Source organism: Panthera pardus, unplaced genomic scaffold (genome assembly GCF_024362965.1).
Source record: "Panthera pardus isolate Hobbes unplaced genomic scaffold, ASM2436296v1 HiC_scaffold_24, whole genome shotgun sequence".
Taxonomy (NCBI): Eukaryota; Metazoa; Chordata; class Mammalia; order Carnivora; family Felidae; genus Panthera; species Panthera pardus.
Window position 1 is genome coordinate 78,031,431 of NW_026526810.1, and position 26,591 is coordinate 78,058,021.

The following is a 26,591-nucleotide window of genomic DNA, read 5'->3' on the forward strand; positions in this document are numbered from 1 at the left end:
AGAGAAAAGGAAGTTCGCTGCAGGACTGGAGACCAGCAAGCACTAGCAGCCCAGGAGGACCACGGAAGTTGGTCCTCTCCCTTTAAACCACTTTTAGTTGATGTACATCAAGTGTGGGGTGTTCGCCTTGCCCCACTGACTAGTTTCTGAGGTCAGATGAATATTCATGCCAGTCAGGAAGTGCTGCTGTCCAGTAATTCTGGTGTCCGCTGATGTCTGCAAGGGAGAGGAGGCAGGACCATGGAAGCGAGAGTGTGGTATTGATGTTCTCTTGCTCACACAGATCAAACACAATTAAAAGAGAGTTAACTGCATTGCTTTTCATGAGAAAAGACACAGATAATTGTGAAGTAAAATGGACGTGGCCAGATCAGCATAAGTGTCTTTGCAGGCTTGGCTCTGAATGTAATATTTAAATACTGGAACCTGCATGAAATCCCACTTTGAGGTGACAGCCGGCAGGTAATTATCAGTAAAACAACATTATCAAAGTTCTCGTGCGTAGCATGTTTGACTGACTGGAGTGCTTCTCCTTACAAATCCCGCTAATATCCATTTCAATCTGCTTTAATATGTTCACAAGTTGGGGCTTATTTTGAATTCCACTGGGTAAATGAGGACAGCACACTTTGAATTTGCATACTATACACATTCCTTTCATTTGTGGAAGGTTTCCAGAGTATTTTTAAAGGAAACTGCTAATATCCAGAATCCAGAAAAACTTTTTTGCTGTAACTAGAATGAAAATAGAAAACAGCTCATGTATCTGTTGTATTTATTTCATTTGAAGCTATACAGGAGGTCTATGAAAATGATCCTTATTACGTTTGAAGAAGGAAGGTTATTTTAAAATTTACCAGTGATATGCAGTTTTCTAAGGTATTCAAGGTATTGAAACTAAAAGTTAATTTTTTAAAAAGTCTGTGTTTGATAGCCAAATTAAGGAGTCTAAATTTCCATCAATGAATGAATGGATAAAGATGTGGTTTATATCGGGGCGCCTGGGTGGCTCAGTCGGTTAAGTGTCTGACTTCAGATGCTCAGGTCATGATCTCACATAATCTCAGGTTTGTGAGTTCGAGCCCCGCGTCAGGCTCTGTGCTGGCAGCTCAGAGCCTGGAACCTGCTTCAGATTCTGTGTCTCCTTCTCTCTCTCTGCCCATCCCCCACTTGTGCTCTGTTTCTCTCTGTTTCTCAAAAATAAATAAATGTAAAAGATGTGGTTTATATATACAATAGAATACTACTTGGCAATGAGAAAGAATGAAATCATGCCATTTGTAGCAACATGGATGGAACTGGAAGATACTATGCTGAGTGAAATAAGTTAGAAGAAGACAGATAACATGTTTTCACTCATGTGTGGAATTTGAGAAACTTAACAGAAGACTATCAGGGAAGGGAAGGAGGAAAAAATAGTTAGAGGGAGGGAGGCAAACCATAAGAGGCTCTTAAATACAGAGAACAAACAGGGTTGATGGGGGCGTGAGGGCAGGGGGAGAGGGGAAAATGGGTGATGGGCATTGAGGAGGGCACTTGTTGGTATGAGCACTGGGTGTTGTGTGTAAGTGACGAATCACAGGAATCTACCCCCAAAACCAAGAGCACACTGTATACACTGTATGTTAGCCAATTTGACAATAAAGTATATTTTAAAAAAAATAATAAAATAAGACTGAAAAAAAAAAGTCTGTGTTTGAGAGGAGCCTCGGTGGCCCAGTCAGGTGAGCATCCGACTTCAGCTCAGGTCATAATCTCGCAGTTCATGGGTTCAGGCCCAGTGTCAGGTTCTGTGCTGACAGCTCAGAGCCTGGAGTCTGCTTTGGATTCTGTGTCTCACTCTCTCTCTCTCTCTGCCCCTCCCCTGCTCATGCTCTGTCTCTCTCTCAAAAATAAACATTAAATATATATATTATATATATATAATATATATATATATAATATATGTATAATAAGAAGTCCATTTTTGAAAAATGCAGATGGAAAAGTCCTCATCTCTGGTTTGAGGACTCACTCTCTTCAGTCCATGAGGTTACTTCAGGCCTTTTTAAATTTCCACATCTTTCCTGTCCAGTGAAAAAGCAGAACTAAAGTGACATTTTATTGATGAGATAAATTTGAGTTTGGGATTATCTAAAATCAAATATTCCATGTTCCCTTCTTTCTCAACCAACTCTTCATGACCTTTAAAAAATCAGCAAACAGAGGTATCTCATCAAAGATCCAAGGATGGCCCACTCTCAAACCTAGTGACAATTCCTGATAATTCAGAAGACATAGTCATTACTTTGGAGCAATTCAATATCTTGAATTAAATTAGGACACTAATAAAATAGTTACTGATATCATGGAAACCTATAGTAAGTTACATTAAATTGTACAGGCTGTTTTTGTTTTATTGGTTGCACATATACCAAGAGGCATATTTTTTACTGGGAGATTCTGCCTTTGAAAACTAGGCCAGTTATCAGACTTCCGGGTGGTAGTGGGATCAAGATGTTTTCTCTTTTAATGAAAATGGAGCCCAAATGATAAACATGATTAGCGTAAGAGGGATTTTAAGAGACATGAATGTGTAGGAGTTTAGATAATGCCGAAGCAATTGCATAGGAATTATACTCTGAACAATCTGGATTCTAGACTTTTCTGTCCAACCACTTTTCTGTGTTAGATACTCTTTTCTAAATGAACAAGATGGGGGAGGTTCAATTAGAAGGTTTTATTGACAATTCGGTAACTTGTTGTATCAAGATTCTTCCTAAGTGACAGGATTTTGCAAATGTTTTCCCAAATTCATTTTCTGACTAATGGTTTTTCTGAAATTCTCACCCTATGAAGGGGCTGAGAGAATCAATTATCCCATGTGGTCTGGAACTGAGTTGATGATGAAAATTGCTGCAGAGGTATCAAAGATCTATTTTTATTCTTTTCTGCAGGAAGAGAAATGTCTTTTCCTCTACTAACCAGTTTTGTCAAAAAGATACCAAAGGGCTTAGACGTCAGTACCTTATTTTTCCTTCCTTCCATAGTGAGTTACATTCTTTGGACCCAGACCTCACTGTACCCTACTACTCAAGAAATAATCAAATTTTCATTCACTACAGCCAGGGGTCACACATTCATATACAACCCTGGACCTGTGGGAAATGTAAATGGGCAAAGTGGACTGAGTGTAAGAAAACAAGTTGGGGGGCACCGGGGAACTAGAAAATGTAGTGATTCAGCTCTGGAGATTTGGGTCATGCAGAAATATAATCTCATAGTTGCAAGGTCTTCCAGTTTTTCCAAGAGAAGCCAGAAGTGTGTGTGTGTGTTTCCTTGATTTTAAAACATTGTAATCAAAGTAAAACACATCTATGGCCCATGTTTTTTGGTGCAATGGGCCATCAGTTTGCAATCGCTGATATAAATCATCATCTTCAAATGTGTTCTAAGTTTCCTTCCTTATGTTAATGGACTATCATCTTATCATTGTGAGATGGTTTGCATTTTTATAGGCATTAAACTTTTAGCTACAATATTTAGCAGGCAAGTCAGATATTTCTTCTGGTACATGTGTCTTCTTCATAACCTGACATTAAACCATATGGCCAGAGGGGCACCTGAATGGCTCAGTCAGTTAAGCGTCGGACTTCAGCTCAGGTTATGATCTTGAAGTTCTTGGGCTTGAGCCCTGCATCAGGTCTGTGCTGACAGTGTAGAGCCTGGAGCCTACTTTGGATTCTATGTCTCTGGCTCTCTCTGCCCCTCCCCCCTCCTCTCAAATAAATAAACATTTAAAAAATTTAAAAAAAAAACAATATGGCCAGAAAGCCCTGTCTCTAGACTTGAGAGTGGCTTCATTATCGTTGCTATTTGCTAGGAATTTTAGTTATATTGCCTAACATTTACTGATCTGTAACTTGGTTCCAAGTTGCTTTAGAACATGTGTTTTTCCATGTATTATCTGACCCAAGCCTCGCAACAATCCCATCAGTTAGAATGAGGTAGGTGATAGGCAATAACAACCCCACAGCTCTGTGATTTAACATAACCAAAGTTTATTTCTCACTGATTCTACATGTCCAACATGGATCATGAGGGTGGCTCTGCTCATCATTGTCACTTAGGAACCCAGGCAAAAAGAAGATTCCATCTCATCAGTGCTTCTGCCATCACCAAGATAGGGAAGAAGATGAAGCACATTATTCTGGCTCCTAAACCTTCTGTCCAGGAGACACAGCTTTTGCTTACACTTATTGGCCTTAAAGTTTACTTAAAGGGACAAATGCCTGAAAATATAACCTGATCGTATTTTTTTCTCCTTTTTAAATTTTAATTCCAGTACAGTTAACATAGTGTTATATTAGTTTCAGGTGTAAAATATAGTGATCAACAGTTCCACACATCACTCAGTGCTCATCATGACAAGTGTATTCTTACTCCCCTCCACCTATTTTGCCCATGCCCCTGCCCACCTCCCCTCTGGTAACCATCTGTTTGTTTTCTATAGTGAAGAATCTGTTTCTTGGTTTGCCTTTCTCTTACTCTTTTTTTTTTTTTTTTTTTTTTTTTTTTTTTTTTTTTTTTAAATTTTTTTTAACGTTTATTTATTTTTGAGACAGACAGAGACAAAGCTTGAACAGGTGAGGGTCAGAGAGAGGGAGACACAGAATCTGAAACAGGCTCCAGGCTCTGAGCTGTCAGCACAGAGCCCGACGCGGGGCTCGAACTCACGGACCGCGAGATCATGACCTGGGCTGAAGTCGGCCACTTAACCGACTGAGCCACCCAGGCGCCCCTCTCTTACTCTTTTTTATTTCCTTCGCTCGTTTGCTTTGTTTCTTAAATTCCACATATGAGTGAAATCATATGGTATTGTCTTTGTCTGACTAACTTATTTCACTTAACATTATACTCTCTAGCTCCATCCATGTTGTTGCAAATGACGAGATGTAATTCTTTTTTATGACTAAGTAATATTCCTTTGTATATATACACCACATCTTTATCCATTCATCTATCAATGGACACTTGGGCTGCTTCCATAATTTGGCTATTGTAAATAATGATGCAATAAACATAGGGATGCATATATCTTTTTGAATTAGTGTTTTTGTATTCTTTGGGTAAAAATCTAGTAGTACAATTGCTGGGTCATAGGGTAGTTCTATTTTTAACTTTTTGAGGAACCTCCATACTGTTTTCCAGAGTGGCTGCACCAGTTTGCTTATCCACCAACAGTGCAAAAGATAACCCAATTGTATATTATATTTTTTAGTTTAGAAAGAGAGAACACACGGGGGGGAGGGGCACAAAGGGAGAGAAAATCTTAGCCGGGCTCCATCTCACAACCCTGGGATCACGACCAGAGCTGAAATCAAGAGTCGGACACTCAACCAACTAAGCCACCCACGCACCCCAATCCAGTCATATTTTAAATAGAAAGAAAAGAAGAATAGTTAGGCATAACATCCATAATCAAATATCAGACAATCTCATAAAGGCACTAAAAACAAATCAGATATTTGCATAAGAATAGATAAATCAGTAGAAAGGATACAGAATCCAGAAATAGATCCTGAAATATACGAGAATTTAATATATGATGAAGGTGATAGACCAGTTCAGTGCAAAAGGGTGGATTATTTTTAAATTGTATAGAAAAATTAAGTTGAACCCCCTTACAGAAATGACTTTAGATGGGTTAAAATCTTAAGCATACAAATAGGGGCACCCGGATGGCTCAGTCACCTGAGCTCTGGACTTCAGGTCATGATCTCGCGGTTCACGGGATCGGAGCCTGCTTTGGATTCTGTGTCTCCCTCTCTCTCTGCCTCTCCCCCACTCACGCTCTGTTACTCTCTCTCTTTCTCAAAAATAAACATTAAAAAAATTAAAATAAAACCTAACAATAAAAATGTTGTAAGAATGTACATGTTTGGGGACATTGTTCATAACTAAGACAATAAACCTAGAAGCTGTAAGAGAGAAGATAGGCACTTTCAGGTATATTAAAATATGTATTTCAAATGAGAACAAAAATAAGCAAATGAGAAATTTAGAAAAAGTTTTGACACAAATGAGAGATATAAGATCATTATGCAACGAGTTCTTCCAATATACAGCCCAAAATAAAAAGAAAGTAGCCAACTTGCAGAGGAACAAAATCAGATAACCTACAAATTCATGAAAAGATTTAAATTACTAGTAGTTAGGGAAATGGAAAATAAAGTAACGAGTTTAAGCCCATTAGTCTGGCAAAAATAAAAAAGAGTAATATCCATTTTGGTATGGATGCAGGGACAAATGACGCTATCATTCCTGGTGGAAAGGAGAATTGTTAGAACGTTTTTTGGAAAACAACCTGGCAGCATTTATTAAAATTAAATAGCCACACCCTTTGGCTCAGAATTCTCGTTTCTAGAAAGCTATCCTATCAAAGTAAGAGCCCCAGGACCCAAGGACAAATGACCCAGGGAGTTAATCCCAGCATTGTTCAGTACAGCAGAAAACTGCAAATGAAGCAATCCGTGGTACATCTACACCACAGAAGTAGTAGAAAATGAAGTGGAACTATGCCAGTTGACTTGGAGACCTTCTCCTGAGGTATTTCCTAGCGAGAAAGACAAATGTAGGGCAAAGGGTATATAATATGATCTGAAAGGGTATTTACTATGATTTCTAAAATATGGCTCCCAAAACCCATGTATGGGAATACATATACCTTCTGCATACATACATATTTTTGCATAGGATTATATAAGCATGGGTAAAAAATGTACAAAGATACAAGCTAGTTTGATAGCATGGGTTGTTGTGGGGTTGGGGATGGCAGGAAAACAGAAGAGGAGGGAGGAGGTTTACAAAAGGAAAAAAAAAAGTAGTTTGCACCCAAAAACCCCAACATGTATGCTATAATCCCATTTATTCATTAATGCAAAGATTTATATATAGTGTATATGTGCGAATAATTGCTGAATATAATAAAAATATATAAAAACAAACAAAACATCTCAAACTAGTTGTACTTGACTATGACATAGGCTTTAGATTGACGGAAGTCAATCACTTGTCCCATTGAACATTATAAATGACTTCAGTTCTCATATATTTCAGGGTCATGGGCTCGAGCCCTATGTTGGGTGTAGAGATTACTTAAAAATAAAATCTTTAGGGGCATCTGGGTAGCTCAGTTGGTTAAGTGTCCGACTTCAGCTCAGGTCATGATCTCGTGGTCCATGGGTTCAAGCCTCTCATCGGGCTCTGTGCTGACAGCTCAGAGCCTGGAGCCTGCGTCAGATTCTGTGTCTCCCTCTCTCTCTGCCCCTCTCCTGCTTATGCTCTGTCTCTCTCTCTGTCTCTTAAAAATAAATAAACATTAAAAAAATTTTAATAAAATAATAAAATCTTTAACTGATATTACACTGATATTAACTGATGTTAACTAACTAGAATTTAAATTAAAACTTGAAGCGAAAATAAACAAAAACTTTTTTTTTTAAGTTTGTAATGGAAATTGGTGTCCATTTTGATGGACCTTCGATAGGAACAAAACCACTCATTTCACAACAAAGCAGACTCCAAAAAGCTGTTGAACTTGGATGCAGCCTGGAAGTTTTAATAATTAGTAGTCTTTCTATAGATACTAAGTAATTTCTTTTCTTTAATCATGGACTTTGTTACCGCTGCAAATCCTTTTCAGCCTCTAGTCAACCACACTATAAGCAGAGAGATCTTCACCAAAGAAGACAATTCCATTCTTAGTGCAGATATTCAGGTGTCTCTCAAGGCTGCCCAACAATTCAGAGTAATAGAGAAGCCAGGAAAGGAGCTCATGGATTTTGGATTTCCATCACCTAACCTAAACTTTCTCAGTCAAGCCGGTGAGACAGAGAACAAGAGATTGAGTCTAGTGCCAGCTCTGCAGTGCTCAGCTCAGTGCAAGTCACTGTCACTCTCTACAGTCTAGTGTTGTCCTGTACTCTCTAACACGTGATCTCAGAGGATCCTGCTCTTCTACTTAATAATGCTCATAAAAATATGTAATTATATTCTTATGTGTATGATTGTGGGTTTCATTGCTGTTTCCTCCACTAAAACATAATTCCTCTACGGACAGGGACAATATACTATAACCTCAACACCTAACACACTGGCCGACACACACTCAAATTCAATAAAAAAGGTATTAATTTAATGGTTAAGTGAATGTATAAAATGAGAGAAATGATCTCAGAGTCTCCCACTGACTCTTAACGGTATATGATTCTCTAAATGCAAGAAACTTTTGTGTTTTTTTTTTAATTAGGCCATAATTCTGTCACTCTACCTGAACATCATCTAGTAGATTAAATGCTTAAAAGACCACAGCTCTGTTCTATGTAGTTAACTCAAAAAAATAAAAATAAAAAAAACCTAGACCTGTTAGTCATAATCCCATATCTCTGTAGGGGTCTGTAAGATGCCACTTCACCTATAGCTTTTAGTAGAATTATAGTTTGTGCAAAATAGGTATCTGTTGTGTCTTCTAAAATATCTTCAATCTCCCTTGCTGTTTCATTTCTGGATCTTGAAATCCCAGAAGTAATTGAAGAATTATTAGAAGGAAGAAATTCACAGAAGGAAGAGGACTTAGAATTGTCTAGCTCAATGGTTTTCAAGTTATGTTTTATCAGTAGAACCCTATTTTTCAAAAAGAACTATTATACAGAAACTTGCGATTTCTGTATGTTAAATTATATTGATATAAATATGTATAACTTTGGAAGGAGGGAGGAAAAGAAGGAAGGAAGCAGAAGAGGGAGAGGGAGAGAGAGAAAAAAACAAAAGAAGAAGGAAGGGAAAAAGAAAAAGGGAGGGAGGAGAGAAGGAAGGAAGGAAGGAAGGAAAGAAGGAAGGAAGAGAAAGAAAAGGAAGGAAAGCAAAGATTTGCCTTGGTTTAAGTGAAAAAGGGAACTAGAGCCCTCCCTTCTCAAGCTTTGCCTTGATCTTCACATTGGGCCATCACCTTCATCACCCTCCTACCCTGCCTGCTCCATAATGCCCTCTAATGTACCACCTAGACCAATTTGAAAGCCATCAGTTTGAATGAGTATCTCCTTTTAACAAATAAGGAAACTAAGACTTGATGACTGAGTTACATTCTTTAGTGTTCCAAATCCTTTCTTCCAAAGGTAAATCCATTTTATTTTTGTTTCTTTTTTAAAAGTTTATTTTGAGAGAGAGAAAGGGAGGGAGAGCACAAGCAGGGGAGGGGAGAGAGAGAATACCAAGCAGGCTCTGTGCTGTCAGTGGGAAGCCCAATGTGGGGCTCACAAACCGTGAGATCATGACCTGAGCCAAAATCAAGAGTTGGATGCCTGACTGAGTCACCCCGGTGTCCTTATTTTTGTTTCTAATTAGTAGATGATTCTGTACAGTATTCTCCAGAATAATTTTATATGAATCCAAATCATCATTGCTCATCATATTCTTCTTTTACTTAAACCACCATAATTTAATTCTACCCTTGTGATTTTTTCCAATAAAACAATTTTGAAAATATCAAAATTCTATAAGCATTGCCTTCTTGTGGCAAAAATATAAAATTTATTTTAAAAATTTAAAAAGTTGACCTTCATAATCACAAGTCTACATTTGCTCATGTTTATTATGAAGACACAGAGGTGAATTAAAAGAAGATATCATGTAACATTATCAAATGAAACAGAGTGTACCCAAGTGGAGAGGAAGTCAATGTGGTTACTCAATATAAAGCAAAAGCTATGTCTCCCAAAGAGCAGACATGCAGTTATTGATCTAGAATTGGCACAATGACAAACTACTCTGCAAATTTTCCTCTTCCCAATTAAGGTGTCTCTCTTGAACTGATTGAAAGCCGTTCGATAAGTATACTTTTTTCAAGATGGTGTGCTCAGTTGGGGGTCTTTTTATTAAACTGAAATTCCATCATTAGCTTTGACTAGCACCAGCTGCTTTATAAATTCTGTGTTGATGTAGGCCTCCACCAGTATTCCAAATATTGCAGGTGAATCTCTGACTCCAAAATCATCAATCATGCAGTATGAATAATTAACATCTGATAAATGCAGAATAGAAAGAGCTCTCATTAGAAGACACAGTAGTGGGGTCATAATCCTATCTCAGATTCTCAGAGCACTGATCCAAATAGGACTTTAGTTGTTGTTGTTTTTCTTTTAAGTATTTCTCAATCTCCCCACTTCCTAATGTTTCCCTATACCTGAACATAAATGGGAAAGGTAGGACCCAAGATGAAACGTTTTTGTCCTGCAGTAAGATCCAGCACATTCTAATGGATGTTTACTTGACTGTTTTAACTCCAAATCAATTCCCACGAATCTGGGGCTTACATCAGCCATAATTATTCTCCCTTCTAAATAGTTTACAGTCTATCACTATTTTAGTGATGCAGTCTATCACTACTTTAACAGAAAATAGAAACTTTCTATTCATGAATCTAATATTATTTCTGTGAGATACATGGTAAAAATGTAGCACAAAATAAAAGTTCCTTGTAATGTTGCATTTATAAAAACATTTATTTTGTGTACTAGGTGTGCCTAGTAGGGCTTTTTGTAAATACAGTTGGCATGTTCAGGAGATAAGTTTTAAACCATGATAAATTTGAATTTGTGAAATAATGAAATACATTAAAAATGAAACATAGCATGATAGTTCAGTGGTTGAGAGCAGAACATTCTGCATTCAGTTCCTGAGCCTCAGTTTCTTCATCTGTAAAATGGGAATAATATTAGTGTCAGGCTCATGAGGCTACTTCAGGTACTGAGAGAAGGCCTATATGGTAGTTAGCACGGCACAGTGTATTCATTTTCTATAGCTGCACAACAAATTAACACATACTTAGTAGCTAAAAGCAATAGCCATTTATCATTTCACAGTTTCTACAGGTGAAGGCATGGCTTAGATGGTCCCTCTACTTACAGTCTCACAAGACTGCAAGCAAGGTATCATCTGGACTGTGTTCCCACCTGGAGGCTCAACTGGGGAAGAAATACCTTCCAAGTTCACTCACATTCTTGGCAGAATTCATTTCCCGGCAGCTCTAAGATCAAGGATCCCAGCTTCTTCCTGGCTGTTGTCTGGAAACTGTCCACAGTTTCTCACCATGGGGTTTTCCCCAACATGGCCGCTTATCTCATCAAGCCAGCAAGGACACTCTCTAGATTGAGTCTTCCAACAAGACAGAGTCTTTATTATGTAATCAATCACAGAGGGGACATTTCATCACCTTTACTATATTCTGTTGGTTAGAAGCAAGTCATATGTATCCTGCCCACACACATGGGTAAACACCAGAAAGCAGGGCTCACTGAGGGCTACATATGCATCTGTATGCCACAAATAACAAAGTGAATGAATAAATAAATGTGTAAATGAATGAAGAAATGAGTGAATGTGTATACCAACCTGGGTATAAATGGAGTAAGCCATAGCCTCTCAGACATCAGCAAACATAAGAAATAGTTCTAAATCCAGGATAAACAGGTGAACAATGGACTCTGTAGGTAACTGCTCTGTTAAAGTCATAGGAAAAATAAAATAAAAACAGAGAGGAAGGCAAACCATAAAGAACTCTTAAATACAAAGAACAAACTGAGAGTTGATGGGGGTAGGAGGTGGGTTAAATGGGTGACAGGCATTAAGGAGGGCACTTTTCGGGATGAGCACTGGGTGTCATATACAAGAGCTGAATCACTGGGTTCTACTCCTGAAGCCAAGACTACACTGTATGTTAACTAACTTGAGAATTAAAAAAAATAAAATAAAATTCAATTTAAAATTTTTAATTAAATTAAATTTAAAACAATAAAGTCATAACACAAGTGTTCAACCTTTGTGAAAATAATATATTGAAGAGTTATGGGACGTGGACTCCCAGGCCCAGAGAACGTCAGTGTAAGATCTCAAGGATGGTGGGGAATGGAATCCTCAGGGAAAATTAGGGGTTTTAGTCCCTTAATTAACTTTAAGGTGATAATCTTCTTATAATTGAAGCAAGAAAAGAAATGTGAAGTGGAATAAAATGGTCAAATGTAGTTATAAAAAATTTTAAACTTCTAAACAACAAAGTAACAATAAAAACAAAAGACTATTCACCACAAATGGGAAACTGTTATCATCTTCAACCATATGAAAATTTATTCAAACATATTTATGAACATTACCAATTCAAACACATTTATGGGTAAGTGGGCAGAGGACGTAATTATGTGATTCAGGCACAGGGTATATTATTAGTAAATTACATTTGAAAAAAGTTTAAATTTCATATGGATGGGACAGAAACATTACAAACAAAATTTTTTTAAGTACTTATCTATAATTTTTGTTTTACTAGCTGATCACTCTGACATGAGAGAGTAAACAGTAAAATAAATTGCATTTGTATTATTAATTTTTTAATGTTTTTTATTATTTTTGAGAGAGAGAGAGAGAGAGAAAGAGAGCAAGCAGGGAAGGGGTAGAGAGAGAGGGAGACACAGAATCAGAAGCAGCTTCCAGGCTCTGAGCTGTCAGCACAGAGCCCAACATGGGGCTCAAACTCACAGACAGCGAGATCATGACCTGAGCCAAAGTTGGCCGCCCAACCAACTGAGCCACCCAGGCTCCCCACATTTGTATTATTCACCACAGTTGTCCCAACTTGTAACTGACCCTCGGTGGATGGGTATTTGATGATAATTAACTCTCAGTCAGCAGTAAGAGAGTTCATATGGATGACTGCAGTAGCCAGATCATCAAAAACTTTCAGATTTAGGGTCATATTAGTATGAAACCAATTTAGGGGATGGGAAGCTATTTAAATTTCTTTTTAATTTACTTCCACTACCCTCATAGCTGAAACACATTAGAACAGATCCAGATCAGACTCAAGAAGAACAAAAATATGAGTCAAAAGGACTGGATACTCCACAGGATGAGAATCTGCCTAAGAATGAAGTCAGTGCCTTTATTTTAATGAATATTCTTAAGACAAGACCTTGACCTCTAATGGCCTCCTCCTTTGTTGCTGGCTTACAGATGTAGCAAGGCAAACACCATTCCTGGACTTGGCACAGAAGCAGTGAGGCAGGTAGGTTTTCTGCTTTCTGCTTTCCTCTCCTGTAGGCCTGTTCTGGGTCCACAGGGGGCATTAGTTTTGATGCCAGTGATAATGTGCTAATACATTTGTCCACACGTGTCATCGAATCTTTTCAGGAGTAGGTTATAGCATATCCCTTGTCATGGCCAGGAATGGAAGAGCCAACAATTAAATGAATGACAGTGAGCACTCACTAAATATATGCTGTTGTGAGTAATGTATCTTCAGTGGGAATGAGGCAGATAAGGATCATTTGTTCCTGGAGTCTAGATGTGCTTTCTTGTGGTGTCAGGGAGGCAGGTACTGGGGACAGCTGCAGTGGAGGGTGGTAGTAGGCAGCCCAGCCAGATGAACACGGCACCTGAAGATGGTGGTGACAGATGGGCAGCAGATAGTGTCTGGGAGGTCTGACAGCCACAGTCAGGGCCTGTGTTTGCAAACACAACTCCAGGCTGGCTGGCTCTGGGAGATCTGGTAAGCTCTTCAAACCAGTGCCACCCACCACCCCCACTCATCAAGGGCAGGGTATTCAATGGGGGGGGTGGTCGAGGACGTGAGGCAGTGCTGGGGGCCAGGAAGGTAATATGGTAATGGGGCCAGGAAGGTAATAAGGGTCAAGAGGGAAAGCGGGGAGGAAGTCACAGAACCAAGCAGGCTGCTCTCAGAAATGTACTGGTACAGTACGTCTGGTGAATCTTAAGCATGCATGCCTGCATCAGTCTTTCTTGGACTGTAAACTTTTAAAATGCAGTGATCAAATCTATGTAGTTCTCCACAAATAGTGTGTAACACTATAAGCAATAGGTGGTTAATATTTTTAAGATGAAGAAGATGATGCCCAGTTTAAAGAAATTAAAACTGGAAATAATATATAATATATATTTTCTGGGTGTGGTTTATGCCAGAAAGATGACCTGGGGCTTCAGTTCTAGGCATGTACCTCAAGAAGAGTCCTTAGCCATACATTGAAAGATTGGTAAAATAATGCACATTTATATAATATTTTATTGAGGTGATATTCACATAACATGCAACTAACCATCTTGAAGTGTACAATTCAGTGGCATTTAGTGCATTCACAATGTTGTGCAACCATCAAGTCTCTCTAGTTTCAAAACTTTCTCATCACCCCAGAAAAACACTCCTTAAGTAATCATTCCTCATTCTCCCCTCCCCGGTTCCCTGGCAACCTCTAAACTGTTTATGTTGAAATAGAACAATTAAAGCATGTAGATAACATTTTTTTAATGATTCTCCACTTTATTGACTTGTTTGATTAATCTATTAACTATTGATCTAACTCAAGCCGGATGAGTGTGCTATCCTTACAGCTCTATTATTTTTGTGTATTTAGTTGCCTGCCTCCCACCCCCAGGCATTGAGTGCTTTGCAGCAAGGTGGTGTTCAAGGTGCCTGTCCGTCTGTGGGTCTACAGCACCTGGTACAATGTCTGGCATACAATGTGCTTCATATTTGTGGGATTACTTCACATTACCAAGAAGTCAATTAATTTGTCTAAGGACTTACAGCTAGTAAATTATGAGTCACAAGTTAAGCGTAAGTCTCTCTCACCACGCACTAGGTCGCAAATGGGGCCTGTTTGGGAGGCAAATTTAGACAGCATTCATACCAGACTTCATACTGAGGAGGGTTAACATGTACCCAGTGCTGTTCTAAGCCTTTTTCAAGTACTACACTGTAATCCTCCTAACAACCATACAAGGTAAATAGTACTATTAGCCCAGAAATTCTGGAGTGGGAAGTGGCGACGCCTGAATCCAATCCAAGTTCTATAGGCTTTGAGGAAGACTTTGAGTCTATGAGTAGCTTAGTCAAATGCCAGGAAAGACCATCATTTTATTATTTTAGTAACAACCTATGGGACTGGTTTTAGGGAAGAGGAAATAGGTATGATAGGTGAAATGGAGCCCGCTCTAGAGTTTGCCCTCTTACACACACGCGTGCACGTGCGCGCTCACGCACGCACACAACCTTGGATTGTGTCTTATGCTTGGTTATAGTTACTGTGGAAGATGCCATTTTTATGCTTTTATGCTGTTAGGTACCACTGCATTTTGCAGGTACAACCATGTCTACTCTAAACTTAATGCTGCTGTCTCCCTGCTAGGTCCCACTGCTTTTCAGGGCTTCCCCATGCCTGTGCCTCTCTGGGAACCACTGCCCTCTGCATTATCACCAGGGCATCCACCCCTCTTCTGGGCACCACCACTGCACTTATGCTGGGTGCCACCTCAAACCCCTAGAGCACCAGATGGGCCAATGCTGCTCAGAGGTCTGTGGCACAATGGAGAATACCTTTCCATTTTCTCTCTGCATCAGATGTTACCAAAGTAATATTGGCTAGCTCTTCGAAGTCTCAAGAGGTTTGGGTAAAAATGGGTCTTCTAGTTTCTATTCACAGTCCTCTCTCTCTTCCAGGACCCAGAAATGAGTCCATGGAAATCTGGGCCTGGGGCCAATGTGACTGACCCTGAGGTACTTGAGTCACTACTCTGCTCCAACACTATGGCTTGTAACTGAGCTGTGCTTTTTCCACTTGACTCTCCGCCCCTCTTTGTCTCAGGCAAGGTTAGATGATTCTGAATTCTAGAGGTGGGGACATTTTTAGCCTAGAGCTGGGACTCCATCTCACTTAGACTCAAGACCAAGTGTAGAAGTAAGTGACAGAAAAACACTTTGAGACTCTGTAGGAAATGGAGCTCAGGATTTGGTGAACCCTTGACGTCAAAGGCTCTTAGCACTCATTTATATTCTGAATCTCTGCAGGAAAGCGTTGTCTTTTGTTCAGAAATTTAGGGAGTTCTATAAAGGGAGATAAAGAAAGTATGAGAAGTGTAATTTTTAAATCTAGTGGCTTAATTTCTATCCTGTCCTGTCATTACAGAATAACATTAGTGGGCTTATGCTTACTCTACCACTTTAAGCCTTGGTTGAAATGTACTTGTTAAGAAATCCCTCAGAGCAGAACACCAGAAAGGGCTTCTCTGCTGGGTTCAGACGAAGTAGGATAAATTCTGATCCCTCATGGTTTAATTGCACATGTGGGGACATAGGGCAACCCAAATGAGTATTCCAAATTTCTGTAGGGAAGAGTTAGGGGTGACTGTTACATTATTCACCTTTCTGCTTATCTACACTCTCTAATTTTCTGTAACACACATGTATTGGTTGTGCAGTTAAAAGTGAAGTAAAATTAGGGGTGTCTGGGTGGCTCAGTCCACTGAGCGGCCAACTTTTGATTTCAACACAGGTCATGATCTCACAGTTTGTGGATTCGAGCCCCACATCCAGCTCTGTACTGACAGCACAGAGCCTGCTTGGGATTCTCTCTGTCCCTCCTCCGCTTGCACACAGGTGCAGATAAATTTGATAATCTTAAGAAACTTAATAAATAAATAAATAAATAAACAAATAAATTTTTAAAAATAAATAAATAAAAGTGAGATAAAGTTAAACAAGGATGAATACTCTTCAGTCAGAGTTGACATCCAGTGCCCTCATGGCTTAGTCCTCCTGTAGCCTTCAGCATTCTCTTTGAGTGAGGAGTGGAAGTGCTAAAGGGAAGGAGAGGACCTCTGGTCAAATCTCTTCTTTTGCTCCCTCTGCTTTACCACTGGGCAAATGGTTATACTTGGTACCTCATGAAAGCCTTCTCTGTGTATTGAACACTCCCAGCTGCTATGTTAGATAATAATAATAATAATAATAATAATAATAAATATTTCTGAGGCTCTTACAAAATAAATAGGCTGGTTGTTGAATGACTGTTGACCCAAAATAAAAGTAAAAGGCTTTAAACAAGTGTTTCTCAGTGTGCCTTTCTGTTATCCATTTTTTGATGTGACCTTAAATAAATAAAATATTTCTACCCTAAACATCTCATTTTTTGACTCAAAATCTTTTAGTAAGCTTTCTTCCAAAAGTATATGGAATTGGACTGACTTTGGTGTTATTGGGTGTTTTTCCTTTTTCCAACCTGTATAAGAACAATACTCTTATGTATATAGTTATTGTGAACTGAGTAGGAAGTAAACATTTCAGAATCTAAATTAAAGTATCTCTTTAATAACTGACTTTCTCTAATGCCTCTTTACATCTTTTGGCCACCATTTTTATCATCATCATCATCATCATCACCACTGCAAACATCTAGTCTAGTCTGGGCTTAAAGTTTCCAAATCATTCCTATCCACAGTATCTCTCTTAATAGTTGCCCTATGATCCCCATGTTATTGGGGGGTAAACTGAGGTTTCTGGAAACTGAAGGACTTTCCTGGGATCTTTCAGCTAGTTCGGGTCCAGAGCCAGGCTTCAATCCCAAATCTGCCAGCTCTACATTTTTTATTTATTCTACCACGCTGCTATTCCATTTCCTTCGTTGCTGGATTTTAGTAGTGGTGGCATTTGTCTTGAGTCCAAAAATTGCAAATGAAATCTTTGGGTAGCTATCTTTATCACAACTCCAAGAGAATAAGCCAGGGGTACAAACTTAGTCTGAAAGGAGCCCTTCTATCTTATTCCACATCTGTCCACACTTTTAAATCTAGCATCAAATCCTAAAGACATGCCTTTGAAAAATCTAAATTGGTGGGGTGGGGGCTGGAGGTGGGGAATAAAGTCAGTTTTATAATTTTATCTAAAACTCTATTATAATTGTTCCAAAGTAGCTAATGTCTCTCTCCAGTTACTAGTGTTTAAAATATTTGAAAATATGCACTATGAATAAAATGGTCCATTTAGAGAAAGCAAGCCTAAACAATAGAGGGTGAGGCAGTATCCAAAAGGAGAATCAAACGATTAGGCTAGATTGAAATTCTGGATTTGAGGGTTTCAAACCTGCAAGGTATCTTGTCTCAGAGAGTAAGCACATAGGAGCTAGGGCATATGTCTGCCTTATGTATGTTGTATGCAATATTTGAGACATATTTAGGCTGTAAGTTATGATTTACTTACCTGAAATTAAAATTAGCTGGCATGCTGTATTTTCTCTATCAACCCTACCATAGAGATTAATCCACAGGGCAACCTTGGGCCAGGTGCAGAGAATATTTGCTTGGGAACATTCCTGATAAGCCAGGAGCTGGACCTGGGATGATATGAGCAAGTCTGGATTGAGTCCCAGGTTGAGAACATTAAGAACATATCTTTTTCATGTGTTTCATCATCTGCTTGGGCCTTTTGTCTTTGAAAGTCTCTATAAACTGTGCCTAAATACTATGGCATTAATCATAAGACCCCTGAAGTATTTTCATATTGTATGTAATAAATGCCCATATACTTAGTATTTAAAATCAGAACCACTTACTGCAATATTTAGTTAAAATTACAAAGGGAGTGGGGCACCTGGGTGGCTCGGTCAGTTGGGCATCCTACTTTGGCTGAGGTTATGATCTCTCAGTTTGTGGGTTTGAGCACCATGTCGGGCTCTGTGCTGACAGCTCAGAGTCTGGAGCCTGCTTTGGATTCTGTGTCTCCGTCTCTCTCTGCGCCCCCCCTCAAAAATAAATAAATATATTTTTTAAAAATTTTAATTACAAAGGGAATACACATAAAGCCATCGTTTTGTTAAGGTGTATAAGTCTACTTACCCACGTTCTTACATGTATATTTGCTGAGTCAAGACTTTCACTGATAAAGTATTTCAAGTAGCTGCTAAAGGAAATGCATTTAAAGAGTTAAAACTCACATACATTTGGGCTAAATACCTATAGTCATTATTGTCTCTCACCTGAATGTCTTTTATTGATGTGATGTCACAAGTGGCTCTGATTGCTGGCAATAGCTTCCTTAACATGCTCATGTGTTCTAAATCGAAATCTAAATTTTTCAGACCCTTTCCACAGGAGTGATTTGAAGCCAGCTGAAAGAGCAAATGATATTTGGGTGGGGGGAGGGGGGAGGGAGGAGGCAATGACAGAAACTGGTGAATGGAAGGTGGTGAGTCACTGGCCTTCATGGGCACCCACCTCCATGTTTCCACACACTTACCACTAGCTTCCCAGGTAACCAGAGCTTACCACTTGGGTGTAGTCATATGGCCAAAAATGGCTAAAATGAACTGAAAAGGCAGGGACAGTAATAGTAGCGGTAATAGTGGCGAGGAGAATCGGTGCTGAGATATATTGGGGAGTAAAATCCCTCCTCAACACCCGTGGCCTTTTCTGGCCCAGTGTGGCTTGTGTGATGATTCTATCACTCTTCAACAAACTTCTAACACTGTCTCTTATACTCACGAAATCATCATCAACATTGTTTTTCTTGTTATTTATTCTCTACCTCCTTATTTCATAACTGCATAATCTCAGTTCATGGAAATGACCAGAGAATTCTCAAAACTAATTCTATCCCACTATCTTTCTCCAACTCACCTGAATGTGGTGTTCTGAAAAATTTACAGAGTCACGTCCTTGTCAAAGAAAAGTAGCATTTCTGTGGCAAGGCAGCCAATCTCTCTTATTTGTAACTCAGCATGAGGCCATTATTTAAAGCTTAAAGAAGAAAATTTTCACATTGTTCCATTTTATGACTTAAGCAGATCAACTGAAGGTATGGGCAAATCATGTCTTTCCTATAAAACTATCATGAGAAACCAGAGGGGGCCACTCTAAACAGCCTTATCTGCAGGAAATTTAAAGAATGAAATCTACTTCTAAAACTGTTCCTGTGTCAGACAGATATACTGTTTGTAAGATATCCCATCTCTGAAAACTTTGTAGAGAAAGGTATTCTTCCTCATTCTGCTCCAAATCATTTTCATGAAAGAGTGGGTCTAAGAATGTAGTAAGAAAAATCCAGCAGTCTCTAAAAAGGCTTCTTTCTCGTGTTCAGAGCCTCCCTGTCCAGTCCGCTGTAATGTTCTTTATCCCAAGTAAACATAGCTAAGCATTTGCAAAGACCTCAGAGAATTCAAAGCTCTGAGAGGGGGAATTTTATTTTATAACTTAAATTTATTTAATATAATTTTAAATAATACATTCACATGGCTCAAAACTTAAAATGATATAAAAAGGTATACACTGAGAATCTGTTTCGCCTCCTTTTCCCATCCACTCAGTAATCCCTGATGCCCACTCCCACCCTATAGATTAGCACTTGCATTGCTTTCATTTTTTTTTTAAGTTCATTTATTTTGAGAGAGAGAGAGCAGGGGAGAGGCAGAGAGAGAAGGAGTGAGAGAATCCCAAGCAACCTCCATGCTCAGCACTGAGCCTGATGCAGGGCTCAGTTTCACAACCCTGAGCCGATATCAAGGGTGGGACTCAACCAACGGAGCCACCCAGGCACTCCGCATTGGTTTCTTAAGGGGTTTTCCACTTAAGGGGTCTTTTTATGCATATACAAGCAAACATTAATACATATTCTTATTTTTCTACATTTCTTATATGGGAGGCAACATACATGTTCTGCAGCTTGCTTTTTTCATATAAAAATATATCCCAGGGGCACCTGGGTGGGCTCAGTAGGTTAAGCGTCCAACTTCAGCTTAGATCATGATCTCACGGTTCACAAAATTGAGCCCTGAATTGGGCTCTGCACTCACTGCATGGAGCCTGCTTGGGATTCTCTCTCTCCTCTGTCTCTGCCCGTCCCCTGCTTATGCTGCTCTCTTTTTTTTTCTCCCAAAATAAATAAAGAAATAAACTTTAATATATATGTATATATATTAAATGTATATATGTATACACACACACACACACACACACACATACACATATATACACATGCATATATATAGCTCCTGAAGACTACGCTATATCAGTACATAGACAGCACTTATTAAACCATATAGTGCCCTTGTTGATAGATGCTCAGGATGTTTTTTTAACTCTTAGTATCACAAACATCTGCAGCGAACAACTCTGGCTTGTGTGTCCTTTTGTACGTGTACAAGTATATCTGCAGGATACAGATACTTCATATAATTTTGATTAAATACCTCTGTTTTGGGGCACCTGCGTGGCTTGGTTGAGCATCTGACTTCAGCTCAGGTCATGATTTCATGGTTTGCGAGTTCAAGCCCCGCATCAGGCTCTGTGCTGACAGCTTGGACCCTGGAGCCTGCTTCGAATTCTGTGTCTCCCTCTCTCTCTCTGCCCTTCCCCCAGTCACACTCTGTCTCTCTCTCTCTCAAAAATGAATAAACATTAAAAAATTTTTAAAAATACCTCTGTTTTTACATTTATCAAAGAGTGGTGTGTGTTTTAGTTTGTGCTATCTCCTCATTATTTTATGAGCTTCTAGAAGGCAGAACCGTGTCTCATTCATCTTTGCATCCACAGCCCCTACCATACTACCTGGCATGCTAATGTTGAATACAAAATAAACTTCCTAGTGTAACTATAACCTTGAGAATATTAAAGTAACCCCTCAATTTAAAAGGCTGAGATCTAGGGTATAGATGAAGAGGCACTTCTAAGTTTCTATTTTAAGGATGAAAATGGGACTTATAAAATGCCGGGCCGAATGAAAATATTGAATAAGGAGTAGAAGTTTCAAGGATGAAGATGTCTCTTCAGATCCAGGAACTAGGACAATGTCATGTGTGTTTTCCGGGTTATCCACACGCAGAGAAGCTTAATGGTAAAATAGAGAGGGAGCCTGGAGGACTCCTGCCTGGTGAAGATCAGCCAGGAATGTCAGAGAACAGTCCTTCCCTAGCAACCCAGACCAAGACAGGGTGTAAAGGTGAATGCACACCTGGACTGGAATCTGAACAGAGAAGTGTGTGTGTGTGTGTGTGTGTGTGTGAGAGTGTGTCTGTGTAACATGGTTCTAATTCACCTTCTTTTCCATTTTTATGACAGTCTATGTGAATGGCTCTTAATTCTGCTCTGCAGCCCCCTCACTTGTCTGGAAAGCTGCTAGCAAAGAGACTTGGTGAAAACTCAGACTTTTCCTAAACTGACGGGCAGCCATACTTCCCAGCTCTTTCCCTCCCTGCCCCGGTGCTGTCCCTCCCCAGCCATCACTGCTCTCCCAGCTCCTAAGTCATAGGGGCACTCTCTCTGCACTAGGTCATCGCTAACCATCCCTGCTGCCCCTCAACTGTGTTTAATCAGGTTTGAAGAGATGGAATGTCAGGCAGATAACGTAACACACAGAACTCAGCTAAGCCTGTTTCCAAAATCCCTGCCTCTCAAAAACTTACAGTGAAAAGTAAACTGGTGCAATGTTTTGGTTGTACCAATAAGGTGGCAACAGCATTCAAAACTTGTGAACGTGTGTTTTTATATAGCAATTTCACTTCAGGCATTTAATTCTGTGAATACACTTAGAAAAACACAAAAATGTGCACATGTTTGTTAAAGTATTATTTAAAAAAACAGAAAGACAAAAAATAACTTCAGTGTCCATCAATATGGGAATGGTTATATCCATGATAGCATATTGTTTGGTATCCTGTGCAGCTGCTAGAAGAATGAAATAGACTCCTATGTAGGGAACGGAATGATAGCCAAAAACACTGCTAATCAAATAAAAGCAAATTCAGAAGAGTAGATATATTATATGATTTATTTGTGACTTAAAATAACACATGCTTGCATATGAATGTAAAAGTCTATTAATTGGGGTGCCTGGCTGGTTCAGTTGGTAAAGCATGTGATTCCTGACCTCAGGGTTGTGAGTTCAAGCCCCACACTGGGTGTAGAGATTACTTAATTAAGAAAGGGAAAAAAATTTAAAGGCTCTTAAAATATATGAGAAACTTGGGGTACCTGGGTGGATCAGTCGGTTAAGCTTCTGACTCCTGAATTCAGCTCAGGCCATGGTCTCACAGTTTGTGGGTTCAAGCCCAACATTGGTGGTGCAGAGCCTGCTTGAGATTCTCTTTCTCTATCTGCCCCTCTCCCTCTCTCTCTCTCAAAATAAATGGATGAACTTTTTTAAAAATATGAGAAATTATTATTAATGGCTACTACTAGAGAATGGGATTGTGGGAGGCTAGGAAGCAAGAAACAATTTTTTTAAAATTCTATATGCTGTCTGTGTTGATTGCAAATATGATTACAAATATTGATTACAAAATATGATTAAACCTATTAATTCTTAGGTTCCCATGGTGTACAGATTACACAAGATTTAATGATCATTTCTTACTTAGAAAAGCCACTACTTTAGAAATCCTCCAGCCCTTCTTCGACCTGCCCATGGAAGTGGCAGCCGTCTCCTACTCTGGATCATGGCCGCCCTCAGACCTCCTGTGAAGCCCAAGATGGTTAAAAAGAGGACCAAGAAGTTCTTCTGGAAACAGTCAGACCATAGATAAGTCAAAATTAAGTGCAACTGGTGGAAACCCAGAGGCATTGACAATATGGAGTTCTCAGAAGATTCACAGACCAGATCCTGATGCCCACCATTGGTTATGGGAGCAACAAGAAAGCAAAGCACATGCTGCCCAGTGGCTTCCGGAAGTTCCTAGTCCACAACATCGAGGATCTTGAAGAGCTGCTGATGTGCAATAATATCTTACTGTGCACAGATTGCTCACAGTGTCTCCTCCAAGAACTGCAAAGCCATTGTGGAAAGAGCAGCTGAGCTGGCCATCAGAGTCACCAATCCCAATGCCAGGCTGTGCAGTGAAGAAAATGAATAGACAGACAACTTATGTGCATGTTGTATTTGTGTTAATAAAACCATAAAACCACAAAAGAAAAGAAAAAATAAGAGAAAAGAAAAGAAAAAGAAAACTCTTCCAAAGAGTTCTTTGTGGTTGTGATTGACTTTAATTGAGGTTCACAGAACCAGCTTTAGCTTTGTGGACATAAATTAAAAATTCAACACATTTAGAAAACTAGGTAAAATTTTCTGGGATTATAAAAATCAATGTGTTTAGCCTTCAGACTGATGAGATTGCCAATAATTTTTTTAAATGTTTATTTATTTTTGAGAGAAAAAGAGACAGTGTGAGTGGGAGAGGTGCAGAGACAGAGGGAGACACAGAATTCAAAGCAGGCTCCAGGCTCTGAGCTGTCAGCACAGAGCCTGATGCAGGGCTTGAACCCACAAACTGTGACATCATGACCTGAGCCAAAGTAGGACACTCAATCAACTAGTCACCAGGCACCCTGAAATTGCCAACAATTTTAATATCACTCTTGACTGCCCACAAGTTTGTGTCATATTTTACAAGGTCAGGGAGAAGTGAAGAAGATGCCCCCATATTGTGTAAGTGTCCTATTGCTAAAGAAGAGACTGCTTAGGGCCAACTTACACAAAACAGCAGATTCTGATATTAGGTTTTCAAATCCTGATCATTGGAGCCATTCAGTCAGTCTCTGTGCCTGATCCTGAAGAAACAACCTGAGACAAGAAGCAAGATGAGAAAACGTCAAGGCAAAAAAAAAAAAAAAAAAAAAAAAAAAAAAAATTGGTAGATACAATTGTCAATAGATTCAAACAGGCTCTTTGGAGGCAAGTCTTTAACCAAGAATCTTGAACCTGCCAAAATTTCCGGGCCACCTACCTTTTCCATGACTTCCTGTTGCTAAGATGATGATGTCTTAGGTTACTGATCTAATAAGGTTTTTCAGGGCCAAAAAGTTTTAGCAATTTGCCTTTTTATTCTGCAGCGTAGGAAACAAAGTCATGGAATGCCTTATTTGATTCCTCTTCACTCTGGAATAGTATTTTGTGTTTGCAAATGTAGAGAAAACGACACTTTCTTGGTAGTAAGATGGTAGGTCTCTACTGGAAGCTAATAGACATAACAAGCAAATGGATAATTCATCTTGCTGTGACTATAACCAGGTCTAGTTTAGGGAAATAATCCAAACATGAAATTCATAAACAATCTTAAGGGATCTTCAGGACCAAAGCATACTTTTGAGGTTAGCCCCCAAACCTATGAGAACTTCCATTTTACAACTAAATGCTGAGGCGCAATAACCATTAAAAAAGATCAGCAGATGAGTTAGAAATAACAGAAAGTAAGAGAAAAAGTAGTCATGTAGCAATAATTATGCCTTTGCTTGCATAATTCACTTATTACCAAGCAATTCATCTTCAATTACAAGGATGTAACTTTCTAAGAAAAGTTTGCTTTCACAAAGTGAATAGTTCAAAGCGTGTTCGGTAATTTAATTTCGAATATATGTGTTGGTGTAATTAGGGGCTTTCAAGGCACTAGCCTCCGATATTTAGATCCAGGTATCCAGAAATAAAGTATTTTGATAACTAACTTGAAGTCCAAATGCACATTGGCCCCAATTATTGGAATAATATGGGTGACAGTATATTTTTGAACCCACTCTCCAGATAACTTGGACGTAAATATCCAACAGAAGTTCACAGAGTTGGGATACCTCTTCAGATTCGTTTTGGTGTAGAATATTTTCTCCTTTGAACCACTAATCAATTTTATTATGTGCAGTTTCTACAAGTCTATTTGCCCCAATGTCTTAGCATTATAGTACCCTCTCATCAGAATATTGGTTAGATTCCCTAGTGTGAATCACTTATCCAGTTGCTCGCCTGATTTATTCACATGTTTTTGAGGTTTGTGAAATGTGGCAGATAAACAGGTTTATGCTGTGTGCAGCTTGGAGGGCGGCCAATGTCTGTCTGCCTATACAGTATATTTACTCTCGTTCCTCAAATCTCTCTCCCATACAAAGAAGCTGTACTTTAAGACTCAAATCAGTGTAGAATGCATCTAGTAATGTCACTGCAGAAAACAGCAGGTGCTCATCCTCTCATTTGCAGTGATTCTTGCAGTGAAGAAAGTGAATCAATGATTCACCCAATGGACAAAGAAACGTCACAGCGAATATTTGGAAAAGTCAAATGCAGGAAAGGACCATTCTCATCTAAAGGTGTGCTCTGATTTTAGAAAGTAAACCCCCCCCCCCTCACAAGAAAATCAGGAATTTTGCTGAAGTGCTCTGATTGTACCTGCAGTAAGCAATGGCATGTTCCCTCTCTCCCTGCTTCTTCTCTTTTATTGCTTTTGTGTTGTACTTCTAAAATAAATATCAATAAATCATTGCAGTTAGATACTCTAATATAGACAGAAATGTACTTGACTCCCTACAGTCATTACAATTGGAGGGGACTCTGATTAGGATGCTTTACTTAATTAAGTGATATCGTCTAAAGAGAGTTCTTCCCTCCATTTTCTGTTTAACAGTCTTATAAAACACCAACAGAGGAAATTCATTCTGTTGTTTGCTTTCCTTATTGTAAATGGTTTATTCTCATTCATAGTTTACAGAAGATGTTGTGTTAATGAAATGGCTAATAAGCCAAAGACTGGTTCAGCTGCATACAGAGCCTTGTTCAAATCAGCTCAAGCTATAGCAGCCTTGAGAACATTTTCTCCCTCAGTCCCAGAAATATATTTTAAAAATTTTTTACAAGATCTGTAACATAAAATTAAGATGACTCAAATTTTATTTTTCTGAGAAATCGTGCTTCCTCTGGTTTATGTATGGTTCAGCAGAGACCTTAAAAATCTGTTTCTTTGAAA

General features: G+C 39.0%; 1 long non-coding RNA gene and 1 pseudogene across 3 annotated transcripts in view; one reads left to right on the plus strand and one right to left on the minus strand.

Moving 5' to 3' along the window:
• Positions 1–9,613: 9,613 nt before the first annotated feature.
• LOC109253311 (uncharacterized) overlaps positions 9,614–26,591 on the minus strand; it is a 36,893-nt gene continuing 19,915 nt past the window's right edge. For 2 of the 3 annotated variants that reach the window (XR_002074337.2, XR_008417183.1), the window contains exons 2-4: positions 24,339–24,427; positions 18,715–18,778; positions 9,614–11,537 (exon numbers count right to left, since the gene is read on the minus strand). This is a non-coding gene — a long non-coding RNA (uncharacterized LOC109253311). The remainder of the gene's footprint in view (positions 11,538–18,714; positions 18,779–24,338; positions 24,428–26,591) is intronic. The other variant, XR_008417184.1, reaches the window with a different exon arrangement.
• Positions 23,103–24,455, plus strand: LOC128773004 (60S ribosomal protein L32-like; annotated as a pseudogene).